Genomic DNA, 27,022 nt, shown 5'->3' on the forward strand with positions numbered 1-27,022 from the left:
ATATTTTAATATTAGAAGTATCTGAAATTAATCTAAATGTCTCAGATATAAGTAAAACACAACCAAACTCTTCTTGAAGCATTCTTTTTAGTTAAGTTGTTTTAATTGCTGTTTGAAACCAATTGATTTTATTTGCATTTTTGAGAAAAGATTTTGCTATGTAGCCTAGGCTGGCTTTGAACTCATGACCCTACTGCCTTAACTTTGCCAGTGCTTTGATCAAAGACATACACTGCCATATCTGGTGGGTTTGTTGTTGTTGTTCTCTTCCTTAAAGATAGCCATATACATAAAATAAAAATTAATTTAAAAATTATTATTGCATAGTAGGAGGCCATGCCTGTCACAGTATTTGTGTGGAGCTCAGAGGACAACTTGATGGAATTGGTTCTCTTTCAACCATTAAATGGGTTCTAGAGATTTAACTCAGGGTGCCAGGCTGCTCGGCAAATGGCTTTATCTGCTGAACCATCTGGCTGGTCTCACAGCATGTTTTTATTAACATATATATGTGTATGTGTGTATGTGTGTGTGTGTGTGTGTGTGTGTTTGTGTGTATAATGAATCCTCATCATACTTCTCATTATTCTCTCTTGTTCACCAGCGTTCCTACTGATCCCTTTCTCTCCCCCAACTAGTCCTTACTCTTCTGCTGTGACCCTCCCTCCCTCCCTCTTTCTCCTTTTCTTTCATTTTCATCTAGGGAGTTTAATTAGGGTTGCTTATAGGAACATCGGCAACCTACTGTAGCTATACCACTCACTGGAAAAAATATTTCTCCCTCTTCTGGCAGCTGTTTTGTAGGCAGCTGCCTATAGATCCTCAGGGAGGCACAGGGCCCTTGAGCCCCTCTCTCTGTGACAGGACGCTGATAGGCCCCATTTTGTGGGTCTTGTGCAGGTGATCACAGCTGCTATGAGTTCAGGAGCACACTGGCCATGTCATGCCTTGAGGGAAGTTCTGCAACACTGGGCTTTGTCTAGTGGATCTTACATTCTTTTCTTTCACCTGTTGGGTGATGTTCTCTGAGCTTTGGAAGGGTGATAGAGATGTCTCATTCAGACCTGAGCATTCAGCAGCTGCTATTTTCAGCTCCTGTACCAGTTGTGAGTTTCTTCAGTAACCATAAATCACCCACTGAAAAAAGCAGCTTTTCAGGCCAGAGCTGACAGCAGTGCTGACTTATGGGTGTAAACATAAATATTTAAAGGGCAATTTGATGGGTCCATTTGGCAAAATAGCAGTAGTTCCTTCCCTACTAGGTTCTATGGCCTCTCCAGCCATGGGTTATGGCCAGGTTTACAGTACCAGACATGAATTTACTTTTGTGGAGTGGACCTCAAATTTGATCAGAAGGCCATCTGCTGTGGGTTACGTCCATAGCAGACTTGGCACTATTGCACCATGCACCAGTGTGCACTTTTTGACTGGATAGTCAGAAGTGTAGCATCTAGGGTTCACAGCTGAGTATTTTATTTTTATATGTATAAATGTTTTGCTTACATGCATGTATGTGTATCATTGTGTATGCATGGCGCCCATAGAGGTCAGAAGAGGGCATCAGCATCTTATGAACTGGAGTTTACAGACAGTTCTTAGCCTCTGTGTAGGTGTGAGAACCAAACCCTGGTCCTCTGTGAGAGCAGCAAGGGCTCCTAACCACTGAGCCAACTCTCAAGTCCAATAATGGCCAGACTGAATTATTTTGAAGCAAGTCTTAGATAACATATTTGATACTGAACTTTTACTTCTCATTTGCCTTCTCCTATTGATTGGTTCATAGCCAGTCTAGGAAAAAAAAATTGAGATAGGGTTTTGTGTAGCTCAAGTTGATTTCATACTGTGTGGACTGGTTGAACTTATCTTCCCGCCTCTACTTCCCAAGTACTGAGGATTACATGGTCATACACCATGTGTGACTGGTGTATGATACCAGGTATGGTAGTGTATATATCTATATAATCTGTCACTCCAGCACTCTGGAGGTGGAGGCAGAAAGATTGAGAGTTCTAGACCAGACTGGTCTACACAGCAGGACCCTGTTTTATACAACCAGAGCATGAGAAAGAAGGAGGTGGGAAATACTACTTGAGTATGGATGAGACAAGTCTTTGTTTTGTTTTCTGTCATAGACTTTCTTATCTTTTTTTCCTCTTTTTTTCTTTTTTCTTTTTCATGACAAAGTTTCACTATGTAGCTTTGGATATCCTGAATGTAGACCTGACTGACCTTGATATCATAGAACTCTGCCTGTCTCTGCCTTCCCAGTACTGGGATTAAAGGCAAGGGGTATGCCAATATGTCTGTCTAGTGATTTTTCTTAAAAGCTAGCCTATCCTGTGCTAGATTGAGCCCTTTGATTTTAATGCCATTTTTACAGGCACAGAATAAGATTATAGATAGTAAGCCAAAGAGGTAAAGAAGTAAGGCTGAAGAGATTTAGCATTTTAATTTATAATTCATAGGGCTGGGATTGGAATTCACATTTCTGTGTTCTTTGTTTTTATTTACTGATTATATATCTGTTTTGTTACATAAATAATTCTGGTTTCTTTTTCCATAATATTTCTATAACCTATATAGGAGTGAGTACTTTGTTATTCTGTGGCCTGAAATAGAAGAATGTCTTGTTACCTTCTCTTTATTAGCTGGAATCCTATTTGTCTTTTTCTTGCTTTAATGTATGTGTGTGTCTGAGCGCGCGCGCGTGCGTGCGTGCGAGATATCCAGAGTTAACAGACTTCTAAGCTGAGTCTTTTCTTTTTAGTTTCTTGAGAAAGGTTTTCTCTTGTAGTTCAGGCTGTCCTGGACTGATTTTGTACATCAGGCTGACCTCGAACTCAACAGAGATCCGTCTGCCTCTGCCTCCTGAGTGCTGGGCTTAAAGGCATGTACCACCAAGCTAGGCAAGCTGAGTGTTTGTAGACCAGGATGGCGAGCTGAGTGTTTTCATTGGTATAATTTTCTTTCATGAGTTGCTAAGGCTGGTAATTACCATCAAGCAAGATTTGAGCATAAGATAAAGAAAGCATAAGAGATCCAGGTGGTGGTGATGACAAAGTCTTAAGTTTAGCAAGTATGTGGACCAACTCACTTGACAGCACTGAGGTCTCTAAGAAAGGTGCTGGAATAACTGTGAAGTACCTCACCTTTTCATACACTTTCCAGACACTTGAAGTGATGGGGATAACGTTGGAAGGGCCTTTTGAGGGCATCCCTGAGAAGGGAAAGGAGAGATTTGGCAACTTAAGGCAGGGTCTTTAGGATGGGGGTATATAGGAGGGTTTGGAGGGAGGAAAGGGAAATTATAATCTTTAAAAAAGAAAAGAAAAAGACAGGACCTCACTATGTTGCCCTGGCTGGCCTGGAACTCATGTATACTAGACTAGCCCCAAATTCAGAAAGGTCTATCTGCCTCTGCCACACAAGACCTGGGACTAAAGGCATGTGCTACCAGCTACCATGTTCAGAAAGAGGTGGCACATGTTTGAATATAATACCCCATTCTGATAATAGGATGTTGATCTTGGTACAGTACTCTTTCATAAGCAGGCACAGGGTCAATGTGATGAAGGTAATAGGGAGACATTTTCACCACACAAAAAAATGGGGAGTACTTTATTTTCATTTCAAATAAAAAAAATGAATGTAAATGTTAGTACTACCTTGTGTTGAAATGTAGCTTTCTCTGCATGATTAATTACATAAATATCTCATAATGGTTTTAGTTATTTAGATTTTCATTGAGCTACTAAATAAGCTGACAGTTTAATTTGTGTAAATAGACTTAACTGATCACAAAATGATTTTTCAATTGTGGGTAGACTTCAAAAACTAGGTAAATCTTTAATTATAACCCCCCCCTTTTTCTTTTCTTTTCTTAACACTCTGCAGGCTGCTCTCAGCAGGTTCTTTTTCTTTCTTTCTTTTTTTAAAGATTGATTTATTTATTATGTATATAACATTCTGCCTGTATGTGTGCTGGCCCACCAGAAGATCCCATTATATCCTGTTATAGATGGTTATGAGCCACCATGTGGTTGCTGGGAATTGAACTCAGGACCTCTGGAGGAGCAGTCAGTATTCTTAACCTCTAAGCCATCTCTCTAACTCCCTTCACCCCTGCTTTTTTTCTTTTTTCTTTTCTTTCTTTCTTTCTTTTTTTTTTTTTAGAGGCAGGGTTTCTCTGTGTAGCTCTAGCTGTCCTGGACTAGTGTTGTGTGAATAAACCCTTTAAAGAATTGGTTTTCAGGTATCTTTAGTAGAACTTTATATATAGTTTTTTTTTTTTTTTTAAATATATAGTTTTTAAAAAAGATTTTGTTGGGGCTGGAGAAATGGCTCAGTGGCTAAGAGCACTGGGTGATCTTCCAGAAGACCTGGGTTCAATTCCCAGCACCCGTATGGTCACTCAGCATGGTCTGTACCTCCTGTTCCAGGGAATCTGACACCCCCCCCCCCTTTTTTAAAAAGTTTTGTTAATATTTTACCAGTGTTCAGTGGTCAATGTATTAAAATCTTAACATTTACCTAGTAGAAACTTCATAATTATCTTTTGTTATACTATATTTTTATAGTACTTAATTTATGCCATCTAAAAATGGATTCTCTTCTGGAAAGAAAATATAAGGGTAAAATAAAACAGTAGGATTTTCCAAAAAATTTGAGAGGTATAAGAATTTTGGTATAAAAGCTGAAAGAGACAAATAGGAGTTAAGTGGTAAAGCTGTTTTCCTTGTGCGACTTAATACAATCACATTTTATTTGTATGTGTAAATAAAATGTACTATGTGTAGCTTTACCCCATACCACATTTATTAAACATCCTCCTTAAAATAAAAGACATAGATGGAAGTTAGCAATCTATGTATATGTAGTGAAACAGTTTTAGAGTGATCTATACCTATGGTTACAAATGGACAGCATTTCATTTTAGCCATACTAGAACACTCTTTCCTACTAATTACCTTCTCCAGCCGTAGCATTCCTCATCAGGAGCATTCATGCACTCAGTGCTCACTGTTACCTCTGCTGTCTACTTGGGAAAAGAGTATTTACTTCATGTGTATGAGTGTTGTTTCATTTTTGGGGTGTATATTGAGACAAGGTTTCTCTGTGTAGCCCTGACTGTCCTGAATCACTTTGAGGATTAGGCTGACCTCAGACTCAAAGAGATCTTCCTGCCTCTGCCTGTTGAGTGCTGGGATTAAAGGGCAAATGTTCAGTCTTACTAAAAGATCACATCATTCTGGCCCTCTTCTTCTTAGGCCAGCTTCTGCCTAGTCTTTTTTTTTTCTTTTTCTTTTTCTTTCTTTCTTTTTTTTTTATGTTAATCTCAAGATACAACAAAATTCTAAGACCATTATTTTAAAGGAACAGATTCCTAGAAGACCAGAATAACCCATACACCATGAGGTTGGTTTAGCCTCTTCTAATTCTTTAAACAAATGTATACTACTGTGTTTATATTTTATCTTATTTAATTTTTTGGATTTTTGAGACAGGGTTTCTCCGTGTAGCCTTGGCTATCCTGGACTCACTTTGTAGACTAGGCTGGCCTCGAACTCACAGCAATCCACCTGCCTCTGCCTCCTGAGTGCTGGTATTAAAAGTATGCGCCACCATGCCCAGTTTACTACTGTGTTTCAATAGCAAGGCTGACACCATGAATATGAAAGCTGTGATTTGCAAGATACCAACCACAGTGAGAGAAACGTGGGAGAATTGGGAAATAGAAGGATCCAGAGGGTCCTAGAAACCTACAAGAAGAACATTATGACGGGAGGATCTGGGCCCAGGGGTCCTGCTCAAACTATGGCACCAGCCAAGGACAATAAGTGCAGTAAACTTCGAACCCCTACCCAGATCTAGCCAATGGACAGGACATTCTCCACAATTGAGTGGAGAGTGGGGACTGCCTTTGACACGAACTCTTGTGCCCCATATTTGACCACATCCCCTGGATGGGGAGGCCTAGTGGCACTCAGAGGAAGGAGGAAGGATAGCAGGCTACCAAGAAAAGACTTGATACCCCATGAGCATATACAGGGGGAGGAGACATAGGGGAGGGGAATGGGGGAAATTGGGAGGGAGGGAGGAATGGGAGGATACAAGGGATGGGATAACAATTGAGATGTACTATGAATAAATTTATATATATACACCAACCACATCTAGAACCTGTGGAAGCCAGTCAGAGTGGGTGCCATTCTACTTAAATGATCAGATGACAGCACAACACGCTGGGGTGCAGCATCGAAACTGTCCACTAAGTTTCTTCTTTATTGATGACCAGAGGCCCCATGTTGTCTCCGTCTCTTCGTTGTGCTTTATGTGAGCCTGGTCACAGAATGGGAACTTTTAGGACAGTGGCAGTATATGGCCTTATCTCCTAGATCCTCCATCTCAGAAGCATGCACAACTCTTTCTGGACCTGAAGGTGTCTTTAACGTAGAACTTTTTGTAAGCCAGGTAACCGAGAACAGCTGTGCCAGCAGCAAATGTGACAGCTACAATCTACTCAACTCGCACAGTGGAGTCAGAGCTGAAGCCCATGGCTTGGGCAGTGGGAAGGCTGGCTTAAGTTATATATTTAAAACAAAATTTGTTATTGTTAAATGATTAATATCTTGTGTGTTTCCTCCTAGATATTAGCCTATAGAAATTATTTATTTTTTGTTTTTGTTTCAAGACAGAGTTTCTCTGTTCTGGTTTGGCTGTCCTGGACTCACTTTGTAGACCAGGCTGGCCTTGAACTCACAGCGATCCACCTGCCTCTGCTTCCCGAGTGCTGGGATTAAAGGTGTGCGCCACCACACCCGGCCCCTAGAAATTATTTCTTAAATTATAAAAATATTTAGGTTACAAATACTTTTTAGTAATTACTCTAAGCAGTCAGCCATTTTAAAGGATATGAATATATATGTATGATATATATACACACACACACATCCAGTTGTAAGTAGATGATAAAGTTAGGCAGGAGAGCTTGAAGTTTCTGTAGCTCAGGAACAGAAGTGTAAGCAGTAATAGCATAGCTATTTGCTTTTTTTTGTTTTTTTGTTTGTTTGTTTGTTTTTCGAGACAGGGTTTCTCTGTGTAGCCTTGGCCATCCTGGACTCACTTTGTAGACCAGGCTGGCCTCGAACTCACAGCGATCCGCCTGCCTCTGCCTCCCGAGTGCTGGGATTAAAGGCGTGCGCCACCACGCCCAGCACTATCTGCTTTTGTATTTCATTGGAAACAAGTCATATATGTTGAATGCTGAAAGTATAGTTTCAGATATTGAGGATCTTCAGATATTTGGTCCAAAAATGCAGGCAACAATTCTGCCAGGGATATTTTTTCTTTGTATATGGATGTATCTACATCTTTTTAAACACTTACTTTCTTTTATTCTTCTGTATGTGTATGTGTAGGTGTTGTGCCTGCATGTATGTCTGTGCCCCACTTGCGTGTCTGGTACTTGAAGAGGCCAGAACAGGGTGCCTGGTCCCCTGGAAGTATCCAGATGGCTGTGAGCTTCCATGTAGGTGTTGAGAGTTGACACCAGGTCATCTGGAAAAGCTGCCAGTGCTCTTATTCACTAAGCCATTTCTCCACCCTCACAGCATCTATCTTTTCTATATAGTTGTTTTCTCTTTTGCGTATATGAAATAAATTTTTGTTTTGGTTTTATATCATTAAGAAACTGACTTAACTTTAAAGTTTTGTGGGGTTTTTTTGTTTTTGTTTTTGTTTTTGTTTTTTTTGAGACAGAGTTTCTCTGTGTAGCCCTGGCTGTTCTGGATTTGTTTTGTAGACCAGGTTGGCCTCGAACTCACAGTGATCTGCTTGCCTCTGCCTCCCAAGTGCTGGGATTAAAGGTGTGCACCACTATTCCTGGCTTATTTTTGGTTTTTCAAGACAAGATTTCTTTGTGTAGCAGCCCTGGCTGTCCTGGAACTCACTATGTAGGCCAGGCTGGTCCTAAACTCAGAGAGCTGCCCTCCTCTGCCACCTAGGGGCCAGAATTAAAAGTGTGTGCCATGCCGGGTGTGGTGGTACGTGGATCACTGTGAGTTCGAGGCCAGCCTGGTCTACAAAGTGAGTCCAGGATAGCCAAGGCTACACAGAGAAACGCTGTCTCCAAAAAAGAAAAGGGCGCCACCACTGCCCAGGTCACAAAATTAGAAATTAGTTTTTAAGACAAAATGGGTGTTATTTTTAAAGAAAGAAGTGGATATAGTAGGCAGAAGTCTATAGATAAATCTATGTGTGACTCCACTTCTCTTGATGGATTTGCAGCACACTGGGATTGCAGTTTCTTAGAAGCTGTTGTCTGCCCCAGCACTGAGAGATGTGATCGCCTTTGGATTTCTCATTTATACTTCTAATTCAATTAAGATGAGAGCATGCAAGCCTGTCATGAAAAAATTGACAAAAAAATGGGAGACAAGGGTGGGGGTGGGGGATGACACTCCTGGGCACTGCCTCCCAGTTAATCCGTGGGGGATAGACTCTGAAAACGGGATTGCCTTGATGCTACTATAGGAAACCTGAAACGTGCTTGTTGGAGCATGATCGCATCCAGGTTGGCTTTTTGAGCCTTAGGAATGTCAAGAAAGTAAGGCTAACATTGTGCGGCCCATGCCCAGCCATACCTGTAGTCTCAGCACTGAGGGAGGCCAAGGCAGTAGGGGCATGAGCTCAGGGTTACAGAGCAAGATCTTGTCTCCACAAAACAAGTCAACAAACTGTTCAGACTGAAAGCTTGGCTTTGTCTTTATCTGACATGTACTTAAGTGAGACAGTAGCATTTACTTAATGTACTGGAAGTAAATTTTGTTAGATTTTTTTTTAAGTGTGTTCTAGTAAATTGGTTGCCTGCCTTGGGGAAGCTTGTTTTTCCTTTTCTGATTTGAACACTGTTATTTCTCTTATGTCTGATATCTAGAAACTAAAGGAGAAGCTCACAGTAAAAATATACGGCGGGCTACACAGAGAAACTCTGTCTCAAAAAACAAAACTATGTGTATGTGTGTAGTGTTCCCAGTTAAGAAAGAACCAGCAGAAAGAAGAATAATAAACACAGAGGTCATTCCTGTATTTTGAGACCCAGGTTGACAAGGAAGTAGCTACTCAGTGACTCATAGATCATAATCCAAAACGTTCTCTGTCAACTAAAGGCATACTGATTTACTAGGAAGCTTTTAAACAAGTAAACACCTCATTAGTTAAGTAGATGATTTAATCCTAGCACTTGGGAGGCAGAGGCAGGCGGATCACTGTGAGTTCGAGGCCAGCCTGGTCTACAAAGCAAGTTCAGGACAGGCAAGGCTACACAGACAAAAAACAAGAAAAAACAACAACAAAAAAAACAAACAACCAAAAAAGAAAAAAAAAAAAAAAGAAGAAGATGATGATGATGATTTGGTTGGATTGTGTTTTAAATTTATTTTTTTAATTTTATATGCATTGGTGTTTTGCCTGCATGTGTGTCTGTGTGAGGGTGTCAGATCTTGGAGTTAGAGAGTTGTGAGCTGCCATATGGGTGCTGGGAATTGAACCCAGGTCCTTTGGAAGAGCAGTCCGTGCTCTCAACCACTGAGCCATCTCTCCAGCCCCGGTTGGATTGTGTTTTAATTTAGTCATTGAGCCCAATGTTCTATGAGAATCTGTACACAGGAATACAGTAGTGGTGACTGAAGGGGCAGAGGAAACTGTCCATATTACACAGAATGTAATAAGAGGAATAGGAGTGTTACAAATGATCTAAAATAAGACATTTTCTCTATTATGGGAGTGGGGGTTAGAAAAACAGATTCAGAAGAATTAATTTTTTTTCTACTTTTATTTTTTATTTTTTAAATGTTTTTATTAATTTATTCTTGTTACATCTCAATGGTTATCCCATCCCTTGTATCCTCCCGTTCCTCCCTCCCTCCCATTTCCCCCTTACTCCCCTCCCCTATGACTGTTCCTGAGGGGGACTTCCTCCCCCTGTATATGCTCATAGGGTATCAAGTCTCTTCTTGGTAGAAGAATTTCTTGAGAAAAGAAATTGTAATTTGATAGTTAAAAGAGCAAGAGGAGTTGAGTAAATAGGGAGAGGAAGAGGGAAAAGGTACTGAGTGGAGAAAATATGCTTCTAGATAGGCTCTTAGGCTATAAAATAAAAATTAGACCTTGATTTTCAAATATATTTTCTTTATTTATTGTGTTTAAACATGCTTTAAATAAAATAAACTTCAACTGCAGGACCTTTGTTGGCGACAGTCTTTATCAGTGCTAAGTAAGATTGTAAAAATCCTTTAGCTAGTCATTGCTATTAACACATTTGGAGTGTTTTGTAAATGATGCATATTTTTAAATAGATTTGAAATCATGACATTTTGACTGGTGAATTGAATGTAAATGGATCTCAAATTTGCAAAATAAAGCAGATGTATAGATCTGGGAAAAAAACACTAAACTTTGCAAGATTTTTAAAAACTACTTATTTATTTGAGATAGATTTTTACTGTGTAGCCCTGGTTGGCCCGAAACTTGCTATGTAGACCAGGTTGGCCTTGAACTCAGATCTATCTGCTTCTGCTTGTCAAGTGCTTGGATTAAACACACACGCGCACGCGCACACGCGCACACACCCGCACACACCCCCAGCCTCTGTATTATCTTGGTTGTCCTGGACTCACTTTGTAGACCAAGCTGGCCTCACTCATAGAGATCTGTTGCCTCTGCCTCCGGAGTGCTGGGATTAAAGGAGTGGGCTACCACGCCTGGCTCAGCCTTTTGTTTTTATTTTATGTATGTGGCTGTTTTGCCTGCATGTATGATTGTATCATTTGTATGCTTAGTGCTCAAGGAGGCTAGAAGAGGGTTTTTGATGTTTTTGAACCACCTCTGGATACTAGGAATCAAACCTGGGTCCCTTGGAACAGTAACCATTGCTCTTAACATTTGATCCATTTCTCCTGCTTCTGTAGAAGTTTTTGGCTTTTTTAAAAACTGGAGAATACGACACATAGGAGAATTGATTAGGGGCAGAGTACCAGATGAGTGAGTGTGTTATTAAAATGCCATGTAAAGCATCTGTAGTAGACGTTTTTGTCATTTTTACCTTTTTCCTAAGGTCAAATAGAAGTAATTATTTTCCTTTTCATTGAGATATAACTAAAATGTACAATTAGGCCAGGCATGGTGGCACACCTGTAATCCCAACACTCGGGAGGCAGGAGGATTGATGTGAGTTGGAGGCCAGTCTGGTCTACAAAATAAGTCCAGGCCAGCCAAGGTTATACATAGAGAAATCCTGTCCTTTTTTGTTGTTGTTTTTTTTTTTTTTTTGTTGTTGAGAATCCCTGTCTAGAAAAACCAAACAACAACAACAAACAAAACAAACAAACAAAAAACCAAAAACTCTCAATCCGTCTAAGTGAAGACTTTCAGGGGACATCTCTGTTGGGCTAGTGTCCAATTATAAGTGAATATATACCATGTATATCTTTCTGGGTCTGGGTTAACCCACTCAGGATGGTCATTTCTAGTTCCATCCATTTGCCTGCAAATGTGAGGATTTCCTTGTTTTTAATAGCTGAGTAGTATTCCATTGTGTAAATGTACACAATGTAAATAGTTTCTTTATCCATTTCTTTGAGGGACAGTTAGGTTGTTTCCAGGTTCTGGCTATAACGAGTAAGGCTGCTATGAACATGATGGAGTGTATATCCTCGTTGTGTGGTGGAGCAATTTTTGGGTATATTACAAGGAGTGGAATAGCTGGGTCTTGAGGTAGCCTTATTCCCAGTTTTCTGAGAAAGCGCCAAATAGATTTCCAAAGTGGTTGCACTAGTCTGCATTCCCACTAGCAATGAAGGAGTGTTTCTCTTTCTCCACATCCTCGCCAGCATGTGGTGTCACTTGAATTTTTGATCTTAGCCATTCTGATGGATGTAAGATGGAATCTCAGAGTCATTTTGATTTGCATTTCTCTGATGACTAGGGGCGTTGAGTATTCCTTTAAGTGTTTCTCAGCCATTCAATATTCCTCTGTTGAGAATTCTGTTTAGTTCTGAGCCCCATTTATTAATTAGGTTATTTGGTTTGAGCTCTTTATATATTTTGGATATTACTCCTCTGTTAGATGTAGGGTTGGTGAAGATCTTAACCCAGTCTGTAGGCTGTTGCTTTGTTCTGTTGACAGTGTCATGTGCCTTACAGAAGCTTCTGAGCCTCATGAAGTCCCATAATTAATTGTTGACCTTAGAGCCTGGGCTGTTTTTGGTCTGTTCAGGAAGTTGTCTCCTGTGCCAATGAGTTCCAGGCTCTTCCCCACTTTTTCTTCTAACAGATTTAGTGTCTCTGGTTTTATGTTAAAGTCTTTAATCCACTTGGACTTGAGTTTTGTGCATGGTGGTAAATATGGACCTATTTACATCTTTCCACATGTAGACATCCAGTTAGACCAGCACCATTTGTTGAAGATGCTGTCCTTTTTCCAATGGTTAGATTTAACTTCTTTGTCAAAAATCAAGTGTCCATATATGTGTGGATTTATTTTGGGGTCTTCGATTCCATTCCATTGGTCAACCAGCCTATTGCTATGCCAGTACCATGCTGTTTCAGTTGCTGTTGCTCTATAGTACAGCTTGAGATCAGGTATGGAGATTCCTCCAGAGGACCTTTTATTGTACGGGATTATTTTAGCTATTCTGAGTTTTTTGTTTTTCCATATGAAATTGAGAATTTATCTTTCAATGTCTTTTAAAAATTGTGTAGGTATTTTGATAGGTTTACATTGAATCTGTAAATTGCTTTTGGTAAAAATGGTCATTTTAAAAATATATTTTATTAATTTATTCATATTACATCTCAATTGTTATCCCATCCCTTGTATCTTCCCATTCCTCTCTCCCTTCCATTTTCCCCTTACCCCCCTCCCCTATGACTGTGACTGAGGGGGACCTCCTCCCCCTATATATGCTCATAGAGTATCAAGTCTCTTCTTGGTAAAATGGCCATTTTTACTATGTTGATTTTCCTGTTCCATGAACAAGGGAGATTTTTCCATTTTCTGATGTCATCTTCAATCTCCTTGAGAGATTTGAAGTTTTTTTCAAACAAGTCTTTGATTTGCTTGGTTAGAGTTACATCATTAAGGTTGTAGTTTCCCTAATTTCTTTCTCAGCACTATTGTCATTTGTACGCAGGAAGGCTACTGACTTTTTTGAGTTAATTTTGTATCCAACCACTTTGCTGAAGGTGTTTATTAGCCAGAGATTGGGATAGATACTGGGACTTTTATTGGAACTCTAGGTGAGAGAGGTAAGGAAAAATGGAGAAATAGAAGGATCCAGAGGGTCCTAGAAACCTACAAGAAAACCATTAAGGCTGGCTGATCTGGACCAGGCAGGTCAGCTCAAACTACTGTACCAACCAAGGACAATGCATGCAGCAAACCTAGAACCCCTATCTAGATCTAGCCAGTGGACACCACATTCTCCATAATTGTGTGAAAAGTAGGGACTGACTCAAACATGAACTCTGGTGCCCCCTATTTGACCACTTCCCTTTAGTGGGGACCTCTAGTGACACTGAGTGGAAGAGTAATCAGGCTACCAGGAAGAGACCTGATAGGCTGTGATCTTATCAAGTGGGGGACAAGGTCCCCTTTCTCTCACAGACCTAGGGGAGAGGAATAGGATGAAAGAGGGAAGGAGGGGGAACGAGAAAATAATAAATGAGGGGATAACAATTGAGATCTAATCTGAATAAATTACTTAAATAAATAAAAAATAAAAAATATAGTAAGTTATAAAACAGGGTAAGTGGTATTGCTTTTCTTTGCTTTTTTTTTTTTTTTTTTTTGGTTTTTCGAGACAGGGTTTCTCTGTGTAGCCTTGGCCATCCTGGACTCACTTTGTAGACCAGGCTGGCCTCGAACTCACAGTGATCCGCCTGCCTCTGCCTCCCGAGTGCTGGGATTAAAGGCGTGTGCCACCACGCCCGGCTTTGCTTTTCCTTTTAAATCTATAAAGATATATACCATTTAAAATAAACCTATGCATATGTAAATATCTATGAAATAAAGCATATACTTCTATTTAAAAAACCCAAAAAATAAGTACAATTAGGGAAGTTATATATACTCCTATGACCTTCACCACAAATGATACAGACCATTTACAGCCTCGTAGAAAAGTAGCTAATGTCCTTTTCTAACCCATCCTCTGCTCTAACATGATGGACTCTTGTTAATAAAAATTAATATAGCCGGCATTTTGTTTTCTATAATGTAAATGAGACAACATATACTTTTTGGTGTGTGTGATCCCTCTTTTACTTAAATATAACAATTTTGTTTTTGAGACAGTTTCTGTGTGCAGCTCTGGTTGTCCTAGAACTTGCTTTATAGACCTGGCTGGCCTCAAACTCAGAGATTTGCCTGCTTCTGTCTCCTGAGTGCTGAGAATAAATACGAAATACAATGTTTGCATGTGTTAATGCTAATTAGCAGTTCATTCACTTTTCTCCAGTTATTTCAACTGTAATTTACATGACATTTGTATCCAGTTCAGTGATTCTGTTGTCTCCCTATTGCCATAGACACATTTTAGGATCGTCCTTCCTCATCCTATTATGACTTTCTCTTGGAATCACATAACAAGCTGGGTGTTACTAATTTTACTTAGTAGATTCACCTCTTCTGGAGTTTGGTTTTGTGGAGGGTTTCACATTGTAGCCGTCACAGCCTTGAAATCGCTATGGAGCTCAAACTGGTCTGGAGTTCACACTGCACCTTCACTTAGTTCTTTTTTTTTAGTGTTTCATTGTATAGTTACGCTTATCCATTCCATTGCTGATAAATCATTGGGTTGTTTGAGGTTGTAAATAAGACTGCTTTAAATATTTCTGTGTAAGTCTTTTTTTCTTTTTCTTTCTTTTTTTTTTCCTGTCCCTTTTGGTTTTTCCAAGACAGGGTCACTCTGTAGCCTTGGCTGTTCTGGACTCACTTTCTAGACCAGCTGGACTTGAACTCACAGCAGACTGTCTGCTTCTGCCTCCCTTGTACAAGTCTTTTTTTTTTTTTTTCAAGACAGGGTTTCTCTGTGTAGCCTTGGCCATCCTGGATTCACTTTGTAGACCAGGCTGGCCTCGAACCCACAGCGATCCGCCTGCCTCTGCCTCCCGAGTGCTGGGATTAAAGGCGTGCGCCACCACGCCTGGCAGAAGTCTTTTTTAATGGACTTTATTTTTAAACTTAATCTTAGGTAAATATCTAGAAGTGAAATTGCTAGGCCAGAGGGAAGAGATGCTATCTGTTTATTAATATGAAACAGTCAGACAGTTCCCTGAATAGGTTAGGTTACTACCTTACATTCTCACCTGGCATTCTTTCTTTTCTATTTTTTATTTCTTTTTATTTTTTTCCCTAACCCTAACCCCTAACCTCTAGCCCCTAACCCCTAACCCCTAACTCATCTAACCCTAACCCCTAACACTAACTCTAACCCCTAACCCCTAACACTAACTCTAACCCCTAACCCTAACCCTAACCCCAACCCTAACCCCAACCCTAACCCCAACCCCTAACCCTAACCCATCTAACCCTAACCCTAATCCTAACCCTAATCCTAACTCTAACCTTGGCATTCTTTCTTAATTTGAACATACTAGTCATTGTGAAAAGTTTTTCTCATTAAAGTTTTATTTTAAATATCCCATGACCAATGACAGTTTTGTGTGCTTTGGGGACTTTTTGTTTGTTTGTTTTTGTTGTTGTTGAGACAAAGTTTTTCTGTGTAGCCTTGGCTGTCCTGGTCTCACTTTGTAAACCAGGCTGGCCCTGAACTCACAGAAAGCTGCCTGCCTCTGTCTCCTGAGTGCTGGAATTAAAGGTGTGAGCCACCATGCCCAGTTTTCATGGTATAATCTTAGAAGGGTTATATTATATTGTTTAGTCCTGTCCTAAGGTGAGTGCTCTAGTGGTTGATTTATTATTGATCTTGATTATGAATGTCATAATACTACAGGTACTATAGGTTGGGACAGTAGGCAGGTATAGGATGATACCTTAGAAACAGCATATACAATTTAGCCGCATTTAGCCTTAAAAAAAAAAAAAAGATTTATTTATTATGTATACAATGTTTTGCCTGCATATACATCTGCACACCAGAAGAGGGCACCAGATCTCATTATAGATGGTTGTGAGCCACCATGTGGTTGCTGAGAACTGAACTCAGGACCTTTGGAAGAGCAGGCAGTGCTTTTAACTTTTGAGCCATTTCTCCAGCCCCTGCATTTAGCCTTTACTAGATTTTGTTTCATTTTATTTTTATGGTGGAGACTGACACATTTATGTTCTAACAGTTACACTCCAACCTCACAGTTTTTATAAATTGTTTATAACTGTATGGTTGTGTATCTGCATGACATATCAGGCTTTTGGATGGCAGGGACTTCTGTCTGCCTTATTTATCATTGTTTCACTTGAAAGTAAACCTGACAGTAGCGAGTGTTCAGTATTTGTCCCATAGATTTTGAATGGATAGAAATCAATGTCTCAATCCTTTTTGTTGTTGTTGTTTGTTTGTTTGTTTGTTTTTGTTTGTTTGTTTTTTTGTTTTTCAAGACAGGATTTCTCTGTGTGGCTGTGGCTGTCCTGGGCTCGCTTTGTAAACCAGATGGGCCTCAAACCTCAAACTCACAGCGATCTGCCTACCTTTGCCTCCTAAGTGCTGGGATTGAAGGCGTGTGCCACCACCACCCGGCTGTCTCAATCCTTCTTAAGCAGAAATTCAGATGACATTAAACTGTAAGCTTCATGAGGACTGGAGACTTATCTGTGTTGCTTATCATCAAGTCTCAGTTAACCTGTGGTGGAGGTCTTACTTAAATCCAGGCAAGCTCTGACTTAATTTGACTTCTGCCTGAATTCCTAAACATTAAGTTTTGACATTGTGCCAGAAATAGGAACAATTACAAGAAAACATTTATAACTGTAATAAAATTACCTCAGACAAAAAGACCACTAACACATGCTGAAAACCTATTGCACATAAAAAATAAATCAGATTTTAACAGACTGCTCATATCTTAACTATTTTCAATTAAATCTTATTTGAAATTGTTCTGTCTTCAAATATTAAACCTGTTCTAGCTTTTTCTTCTAAACGTAAATTACTCGACTAAAACAATGTTGTTTTTCTTTTCTCTAGTTTTCCTGTAGTCATTATTTAATTAAAAAATTATTTATTTATTACTATGTATATAGTGTTCTGCCTGCATGTGGATCTGCAGGCTAGAAGAGGGCATCAGAACATACTATAGATGGTTGTGAGCCACCATGTGGTTGCTGGGAGTTGAACTTAGCACCTCTGGAATAGCAGTCAGTGCCTTTAACCTGTGAACCATCTCTCCAGCCCCTTAATTTTTTTTAATGTGTGTTTTGCCTGCATATATGTATATACATCACATAAGTTCCTGGTGCATAGGGAGGTAAAAGTAGAGTTTTTGGGATCCTCTAGAACCAGGGTTATGGATGGTTGTGAGCCAACAAATGAGTCCTAGAGACCGAACCTGGGTCCTCTCTGAAAACACTGAGTATTCTTTTATTTTAAGGATTTATTTATTATTATGTATACAGTGCTCTGCCTGCATGTACAGCTGCAGGCCAGAAGAGGGCATCAGATCACATTATAGATGTTTGTGAGTCACCATGTGGTTGCTGGGAATTGAACTCAGGACCTCCAGAGGAATAGTCAGTGCCCGTAACCTCTGAGTCATTTCTCCAGCCCCAGTAAATACTCTTAACTGCGGTGCCATATCTCTAGCTCCCATTCTGTTTGGAGCTAAGGTACTTATGACTTTTTTTTAAAGACAGGGTTTCTTTGTGTAGCCTTGGCTGTCCTACACTCACTTTGTAGACCAGGCTGGCCTTGAACTCACAGCGATCCTCCTACCTCTGCCTCCGAGTGCTGGGCTTAAAGGCACGTGCCACCATACCCAGCTGGTACCTATGACTTTAAAGAATTTGGGCATTGAAAAGCCTGGCTAGAAATCCACAAGTTTTAATAGTAGTTTATCTTGCTCTACTCATTGGAAGAACTGTGGAACCAAACCTGGTTTGGTACTATAGAGCTAATATCACCACTGGGTAGACTAAGACAAGGTTAAAATTTCAAGACAAGCCTGAGTTACATGTTATATCTTGCCTTAAAATCAGACCAAAAAACAGAAGTACTGTGAGTTATTGGAAAAAATAATCCTGGGTGGAAGACAAAGCTTTGCAGTTGAGAGCACATCAGTCAATAATAATTTGGTTTGCTTTAGAGCTTATTATAGCAATCTCCTTAGAAGACGTATAAACTAGGTTACCCTTTTGTTTTTTTATAATGACTTACATAAAAACAAAGAGATTGGAACTAAGCTCAGAAGCCCTAACATTTGCCCTAAGGCAAGTGGCATGGATGAAATCACCATAGTTTACAGAGAGGATATATTATTTTCTGGGAATATGTAATACCCAGGGAGAGTTGCAGTTTTATCTTTTTCAATTAACAGCTTCATTCCATAGTTAATACTTCAAAACATTTTAAAAGGTCTTCATTTCAAAAAATATTTTAAGTTTATAAAGCTGCTGTTTTTGTTGCATTATAGTCTGTACCCTGGAATTAGCAGGTGTATTGGTAGCTTCTACCTTGCTATCAGCGATATTTCTGAAGGAAGATCTGAGATAACATGTTGAGAAATGTAGGCAGGCACTTAACCACAGATCTGATCACATAAAAATAGTTGCCAAAAAAAAAGAAAAAAGAAAGAAAGAAAGAAAAAGAAAAAGTCGTGTTTAAGGGATTAAGATATTTGCTCTTCAGTGTAGAAGGAAGACAAATATCTGCAAACTACTGTGGCTTGGATCTTTCTTTCTTTCTTTCTTTTTTGTTCTTTTTTTCTGGTATTTTAAAAAATATTTATTTATTATGTATACAGTATTTTGCCCACATGTACACCTGCATACCAGAAAAGGGCACCAGACCTCATTATAAGTGATTGTGAGCTACCATGTGGTTGCTGGGAATTGAACTCAGGACCTCTGGAAGAGCAGCCAGTGCTCTTAACCTCTGAGCCATCTCTCCAGCCCCAACAGCAATAATTTTAATAAAAATGAAAATGCACTTATTGTGCTGTTTGTGCTTTGTTTTTTGTTTTTATTTTATTAATTTATTCAGATTACAACTCAATTGTTATCCCATTACTTGTATCCTCCTGTTCTTCCCTCCCACTTTCACCCTATTTCCCTCCCCTATGTCAGTGACTGAGGGGGACATCCTCCCCCACTGTATGGTCATAGGGTATCAAGTCTCATCTTGGTAGCCTGCTTATTCTTTCTTTGAGTGCCATCAGGCCTCCCCACCAAGAGGAGGTGGTCAAATATGGGGCACCAGAGTTCATGTCAGAGTTAGTTCCCGCTCTCTACATAGCTGTGGAGAATGTCCTGTCCATTGGCTAGATCAGAATAGGGGTTCGATGTTTACTACTTGTATTGTCCTTGGTTAGTGCAATAGTTTGAGCAGACCCCCCTGGGCCCCGATCCACCCGTAACGATGTTCTTCCTGTAGGTTTCTAGGACCTTCTGGGTCCTTCTATTTCCCCATCTCCTATGTTTGTCTTACCTAGAGTCCCAGTGCGATGTCCTCACATCTGTCCCAATCTCTTGGTAAATGAAGACTTTCATGGGACATGCCTTTTGGGTTAGTGCCCAATTATAAGTGAGTGTATACCATGTGAGTCTTTCTGCTTCTGGGTTAACTCACTCAGTATGATCATTTCTAGTCCCATCCATTTGTCCACAAATTTCGGGATTTCCTTGTTTTTAATAGCTGAGTAGTATTCCATAGTGTAAATGTACAACAGTTTCTTTATCCATTCTTCTACTGAGGGACACTTGGGCTGTTTCTGTGTTCTGGCTATTATGAATAAGGCTGCTATGAACATGGGTGAGCAAATGTTCTTGTGTGGTGGAGCATCTTCTGGGTATATTCCAAGGAGTGGAATAGCTGGGTCTTGAGGAAGCCCTATTCCCAGTTTTCTGAGAAAGTGCCAGATAGATTTCCAAAGTGGTTGTACAAGTTTGCATTCCCACCAGCAATGAAGGAGTGTTCCTCTTCACATCCTTGCCAGCATGTGGTGTCACTTGAATTTTTTATCTTAGCCATTCTGATGGGTGTAAGATGGAATCTCAGAGTTGTTTTCATGTTTGTACTTTTAAGCAAGCTGTAATTTGCTTGATTTTAAGAGGCAGGGAAATTGAAGACATGGCTACCTTTAGATAAGTGTTAGTTTACAAGCAACACTGTTGTCATCTCCTAGGAATATTAGAGTTTGTAAGGAAAAAATTTTGAAGGAAAGATTTAAGTCACTACGATTGTGGTTTTTGTTTTTTAGGAGATAGACTTTTCTTTTTAAGATTTATCCTTTCTTTCTTTCTTTTTTTTTTTTTTTGAGGCAGGGTTTCTTTGTGTAGCCTTGGCTGTCCTAGACTTGCTTTGTAGACCAGGCTGGTCTCGAACTCACAGAGATCCTCCTTCCTCTGCCTCCCAGAGTGCTGAGATTACAGGCATGTGCCACTGTACCTGGCTTATTATTTTATGTGTGAGTGTTTGGCTTGTGTTTTAGTTCGTGTTCTATTGCTGTGAGGAGACACCATGACCAAGGAAACGCTTTAAAAAGAAAGTATTTAGTTAGGGAACATGCTTACAGTTTTAGAGCACTAGTCCATGGTCAGTGTGGCAGGAAGCAGAGAGACATGGTGCTGGAGCAGTGGCCAAGAGCTTTACATACTGATCTGCAGGCAGTAGGCAGAGGGAGGGGATGGGAAGGGAGACAGAGAGACAGAGAGACAGGGTCTGGTGTAGGTTTTTAAAACTTCAAAGCCTAACCCAAGTGACACCTCCACCATCCAGGCCAAATCTCCTAATTCTTCCCAGATTGTTCCATTAACTGATGACCAAGCATTAAAATATATGAGCTTATGGGGCCCATGCGTATTCAAACCAGCACAGCCTGGTGAATGTTCACTGTATTCATGTCTAGTGCCTATTGGGTCAAAAGAGGACATTGGATTCCTTGGAACTGGAGTTACAGATGGCTGTGAACTGCCATGTGGGGCGGGCTGTGACATACTGGGAATTGAGCCTGTGCCATGTACGTATTAAGCAAATGATATACTACTTACTAAGCTATATCCCAGCTCAACTTTCAGTTTTAGATAATGACTACTTGTGCCTAAAAGATGGAGTTAGCATTCAAATTTTTCTTTTTAGTACTTCTTTCTTGACTTACTGAATTTGTAAATTACTTTAATCCTAATTTTTACACTTTTGTAAAAGTTGACTATTAAGTGTACTCAGTACTAAATAAGTTTTCCTGACATGTAAGCAATGACTAAAATATTTGTTGGGGTTAAAGGTGGGAAAAACAGCGACTAGCATGGTGGAGCTACTAGAAAGAGTTCTCAAGATTGCTGGTGGGGGCATTACAAGCTTTCAGCTTTTCTTGCTGTGGAAAAGAAGATGTAAGGCACTGCCTAACTTTGGAAGACTTTCATTGAAATAATTACTAGATGTGAGTTTTTACCCACCTGGAAAGCATGACAGCCAAACTAGGAATATTTGGAGGAGGGTATGTTGAGAGGTAGAGTCTCACTATGTAGCCTTGGCTGCCCTGGAAATTACTATGTAGACCAGGCTGGTTTCAAAGTCATAGAATCTGCTTGGCTCTATCCCACAAGTGCTGGGATTAAAGATGGGTACCACACTTGGCAAGACCAGGAATATTTACTAGAGATGTGCAGCTCATGTCCTGTAAGACTAGCGCGTTCTCTCTCTCTCTTTCTCTCTCTCTCTCTCTCTCTCTCTCTCTCTCTCTCTCTCTCTCTCTCTCTCTCTCTCTCAAAGATCTATCTATTTATTGTATATTTATGAGTACAATGTCTTCATGCACACCAGAAGAGGGCACCAGATCTCATTATAGATGGTTGTGAGCTACCATGTAGTTGCTGGGAATTGAACTCAGGACTTCTGGAAGAAGAGCCAGTGCTGTTAACTGCTGAACCATCTCTCCAGCCCCACACTTACTACTCTTATGGAGGACTTGGGTTCAATTTTCCCACACTCACATAGCGGCTCATAATTACTTTTATCTTCTGACGTCTTTGGGCACCACACACACATGGTACATGTACATATTCATACACATAAAATAATCTTTTTTAAAAGTTTCGTGTCTTTTAGTGATGATCAGTATGCTAAGAGATCTTGCAAGATGTGTGCAGAGCCTCATATTTTGTGTACATCATTAAAGATTCTTTGTGGTTCTTGTGTATTTTGTTTTGTCTCATCTTTGACACTGCCAGTGTCCTTTTTCTAAACATCATGTCATTATTATGTCAGAAGTCCTTCATTGGATCCTCATAATCTTAATGATAAAGTCTAAGCTTTCAGGAATGTTTAGTTTATTGCTTACTATTTAACTTAATTTAGCTGCATGTCTCAGTAACCAGCATAATAGCAACTAACGCTCATACAGCATTTAAATGCTGCCACTGACCGGGACAGTCTTCATAACTGCTTGCAATTCTGTAAGTAGATCTGTGCTCTTATTTTTCTACCTCTATACAATCTATACTCATTTTTTGCTGTATATTAAATGAATTCTTAAACCTCAGAAAGCAAAGGGATTGATATTCTGTTAGAACATACAGACAAGGAAGTGAATAAGCAACTCAGAAAGAATTACAAAAGTCCAGTAAATACAAATAATATAACCTTAAATTTAATTCAGGAATTTGAAACTGTAAGGTAGAAAGTTTTGCTGGTTAATTTGAAGTATCAAAGGGGCCATCTTAAAGGTATTATTGCTAGTCTAAGCTGGACGTTTCCAGCTATATAAAGAAATGATTGCAGTAGATATTAGGTCACATCAGATCAATAAGAATCCAGTGTTCATAATGACACTATTACTTTTTGTATTTATTTATGTATATGAAGTGTATTGTCTGCAAATATGAATGGTATCACATATGTGATGCCTGAGGAGGCTAGAAAAGGTATTGGATCTCCTGGAACTAGAGTTACGGGTGGTTTGTGAGCCGTCCTGTGAATGCTGGGAACCGAACCTAGGTCGTCTATAAGAGCAGTGAATTCTCTTAACCATTGAGCCATCACTTCAGCCCCCATTGATTTCATTTAAGATATACTTTATTTAATGTAAGTATGTGTTTTTGAGTATAGGGACCCATGAGGACAGAAAAGAGAATGAGATCTCATGGAGCCAGAGTTATTTATAGGTGATTATGAGCCCTCTGACATGGGTGCTGAAGTACATGCCTTTGTGGCCACTGAGCCATCTCTCCACTTTCTTCTCATAACAACACCTTGAAAAGCAGGACCTAGGGATGATGTGGCAGAGTGCTTGGCATTGAGCATGCATTCTTCCTGTCTCATTATCTAGATTGGTGGGTTATGTAGGTCTGTGCCCTCATGCACAACTATCATGTTCTTCTTGATTTTGTTTTGTTGTTGTTTTGTTTTTTCCCAAGACAGGGTTTCTCTAGGCTATCCTGGCTGTCCTGGACTCATTTTGTAGACCAGCCTGGCCTCGAACTCACAGTGATCCACCTGTTTCATCCTCCCAAGTGCTGGGATTAAAGGCATGTACCACCATGCCTGGCTTTCTTTTTGATTTTGTGAAATAGGCTAAAGCACTGCTTTAAACTATATTCTAATCTAAAAACATTCACCCAAACTTAAAGCAAGCCATGTAACACTACAGAAATGCTTGAGATCAGAGGTGTTTAGGTTTTGGAATATTTACGTACATATTTAGTGATTGAGTTCTGTATTCCCAATCTGAAGAACTCCCAAATCCAAAATCTTTTGAGGACCATGTTAGAGCAAAAGTGTTTGGTGACTTCAGACTTTGGCGTGAGGAACTGTGTAGGCTCTTGTGAGAACCTTCACTTTTACTGTGAACGAAGTTGTCATCATTGGAAGGTGTGTTAGCGTGAGAGTGATGTGATGAGATCTGCTTGAGTTTTAGCAAACTAGCTGATGTTTTGAAAAATAGGACAAGAGTCTGGGGATTGGGAATGCGAGCCAGGGGTGTTGGCCCAGATGCATGGTAAGTTCATCATTGTGTTTCAGCAGGTTGTGAGAGGTCAAGGCTGTTCCATTCATGTAGTACTAGAAAGAGGGGAGGTGTTAAGACTGTATGTAGTGGGCAGGTTGAGGGTTTGGACCCAACCGTTTCCCTAGGGAATAATATGGAGAACGAGAAGACTTTAAAGGTTTTGCTTTAAGCAATTGGAAGTTCAAAGTTGTCATTTACTGAGAAGAGGGAGACTTAGGAGAGTTTAAAGGTGGTCAGTTATGAGTATCTGCCATATAAGTGTTCATTGAGTTATCAAGGGTTTATGAGATAACAGGCATGAATGAAGTGTCCCTTCACTGCCAGTCTCATGTTGTTTGGTAACCATGCAAAGTTTTACTCTATCACCCTGTTATTCCTGATTTGTTTGTGATAGTTTTTGTTTTGATTTTTTTTTCCTGTTTACTCTAGATGTGTATAACATCCATTCTGTGTTGGTTATTCTACCTAAATGTTCAGTCCTCATAAAAATAAGTAGATTATTATCACCATACCTGTCTTACATGAAGCATAAAGGAATAAGGAACTTACCCAGGGTTCTACATGAAGAAAAAGCAGAGCTCAGAGTCAAACCCATATTGTTTTGTTTTTGTTTTTGTTTTTTTTCCCAAGACAGGGTTTCCTTGTGTAGCCTTGGCTGTCCGGGACTTACTTTGTAGACCAGGCTGGCCCCGAACTCACCAGCAATCCACCTGCCTCTGCCTCCCGAGGACTGGGATTAAAGGCGTGTGCTACCACGCCTGGCTAGGACTCAGGTTTTAAACCATCAGGCAGTGATGCTTTCCTTTTCTTTCTCTCATCCAAGCACAACTCAAGCCTGACTGCTTAGTTCCCAAGACCAGATGCATTTTATTTTCCTTGGCTTTCATTCCATGTGGTATCATTATAGTAAAAAATAGAGTGGGAAATCTGGCATGGACCCAGAGCTTATTCCAAGTCATCTACACACAGGTTGTTATATGTAATAGGCATTTTAGTACCTTTAAATTTTGTTACTTGAGCTTAGTATGGTAGCGCACACCTGAACTCACAGAAACTGGAGGCTAAAGCAGTAGGATCACTGAGTTTGTAGAAAGACTCTTTCCCAAAAACAAACCAGAAGGAACAGAAAATTTTATTTTTATGTATTAAAAAAAATCAATAATAAGCTACAAATGGTAATAAAAAGCTGTAGAGATGGTATCTGTTTTATTTTTTCTGTCTTTCCTTTCCTTTCCTTTTCTTTTCTTTCTTTCTTTTTTTTTTTTTTGAGCTAGGATTTATCTGTGTAGTCCTCCTGTCCTGGAACTCACTCTGTAAACCAGGCTGGTCTCAAACTCAGATCCACCTATCTCAGCCTTCAGAGTGCTGATATTAAAGGCCTGCACCACCTCCCTTATTATATTTATCTTCTGTAAATTTTTTTCTGTTTTGTCTTCTCATTCTCTCACGATAGTTTCTTGCTTTTATTACCTTATTACTTATTTGCTTCTTTATTTTTGGAGAGGGAGGGCATTGAGATCAGAGGACAACCTGCAGGACTTCATTTTCTCTATCATATGGGTCCTCCTGAGCCATCTTGATGGCTGAGTTTGATTTTTAGCTTAATTATATATATTTTTTTCATTTTCTTTTTCTTTTCTTTTCTTTTCTTTCTTTCCTTTTTTTTTTTTGTTTTTTTTTTTTTTTTTGTTTTTGTATTTTCGAGACAGGATTTCTCTGTGTAGCCTTGACTGTCCTGGACTCGCTTTGTAGCCCAGGCTGGCCTTGAACTCACAGTGATCCGCCTGCCTTTACCTCCCGATTGCTGGGATTAAAGGTGTAGGCCACCACGCTCGGCTCTAGCTTAATTATTTTAAGTAATGAAAATTTTGTGTATTTATGGTGTGCAGTATAATGTCTTGATGGAATGGCTTAATTTAGAGGTTAATAAATGTAAAATCTGCACTGGAAGTGTAGCTCACTAGAATACATGACTACATGCACATAATCACTTAAAAAGAAAAGTAGTATCTCCTTAAACACTTGATTATATAGCTTACTTATACAGTATTTCATATATGATTGTATGATTATAGTATTTTGAAGTGTTTACATATATTACAGAGCAAAAAGCTACCCTCCCCTATATAGATAGGTTGAGACAAGCTTGAAGTAAATGACCCTATCTCAAACAAACAAAAGAGTTAAGGGAAGATCAGTAGTAGGTGGTTAGATAATGAAATATATGTGGAAAAAAATCCACATAGCTCAGCAAGTGATGCTTTACAAATAACCATGGACAATACAAAACTGTTAACACCAGTCAGGGATTTTTTTTTTTTTTTTTTTTTTTTTTTTTTTTTTTTTGGGTAGTCAAAATAGATTTGGGTAATAGGTATCTTTTAGGAAATGTTTAACTTCTTGGTTTTTGTTTTTTTGAGACAGTTTTCTCTGTATAGCTCTGGCTGTTTTGGACTCACTTTGTAGACTGGGCTGGTAGAGATGTTTAACTTCTAAAATTAAGATACAGAAAAGTCTACAATTCTTTATGTATAGTTCTGGGACTCTTATTGCATATGAGAAATTCTTGTGTACCACAGTTAGGATACATAATAGTACAAGTTTCAGTAGAGTCTTGTTTTTGTAGCTTAGGTTGGCCTGAAACTCGTCATCTTCCTGCCCCAGTCCTTCTAGGTGATGTGAGAAGCTTTCTTTTCTAGTAGCCCTCTGGCAACTTCTGTTCTTTGAGAATGTTATGTAGGTAGTAATTCTATATGTAATTACTAGAAATTATTGATTCTATTCATGTTCTGTTCTTGATTCATTGAGAATTAATATGGAATTTATCAGTTGAACCCTTTTCAATTACATA

At 39.5% G+C, this 27,022-nt stretch overlaps 1 protein-coding gene and 1 pseudogene across 9 annotated transcripts in view; one reads left to right on the forward strand and one right to left on the reverse strand.

Moving 5' to 3' along the window:
• Nucleotides 1–27,022, forward strand: part of Lcor (ligand dependent nuclear receptor corepressor) — a 122,932-nt gene that overhangs the window by 8,445 nt on the left and 87,465 nt on the right. The window lies entirely within an intron of this gene.
• Nucleotides 6,146–6,555, reverse strand: LOC127189571 (CDGSH iron-sulfur domain-containing protein 1-like; annotated as a pseudogene).

The sequence above is a fragment of the Acomys russatus genome, chromosome 5, assembly GCF_903995435.1.
Source record: "Acomys russatus chromosome 5, mAcoRus1.1, whole genome shotgun sequence".
NCBI classification, from domain to species: Eukaryota; Metazoa; Chordata; class Mammalia; order Rodentia; family Muridae; genus Acomys; species Acomys russatus.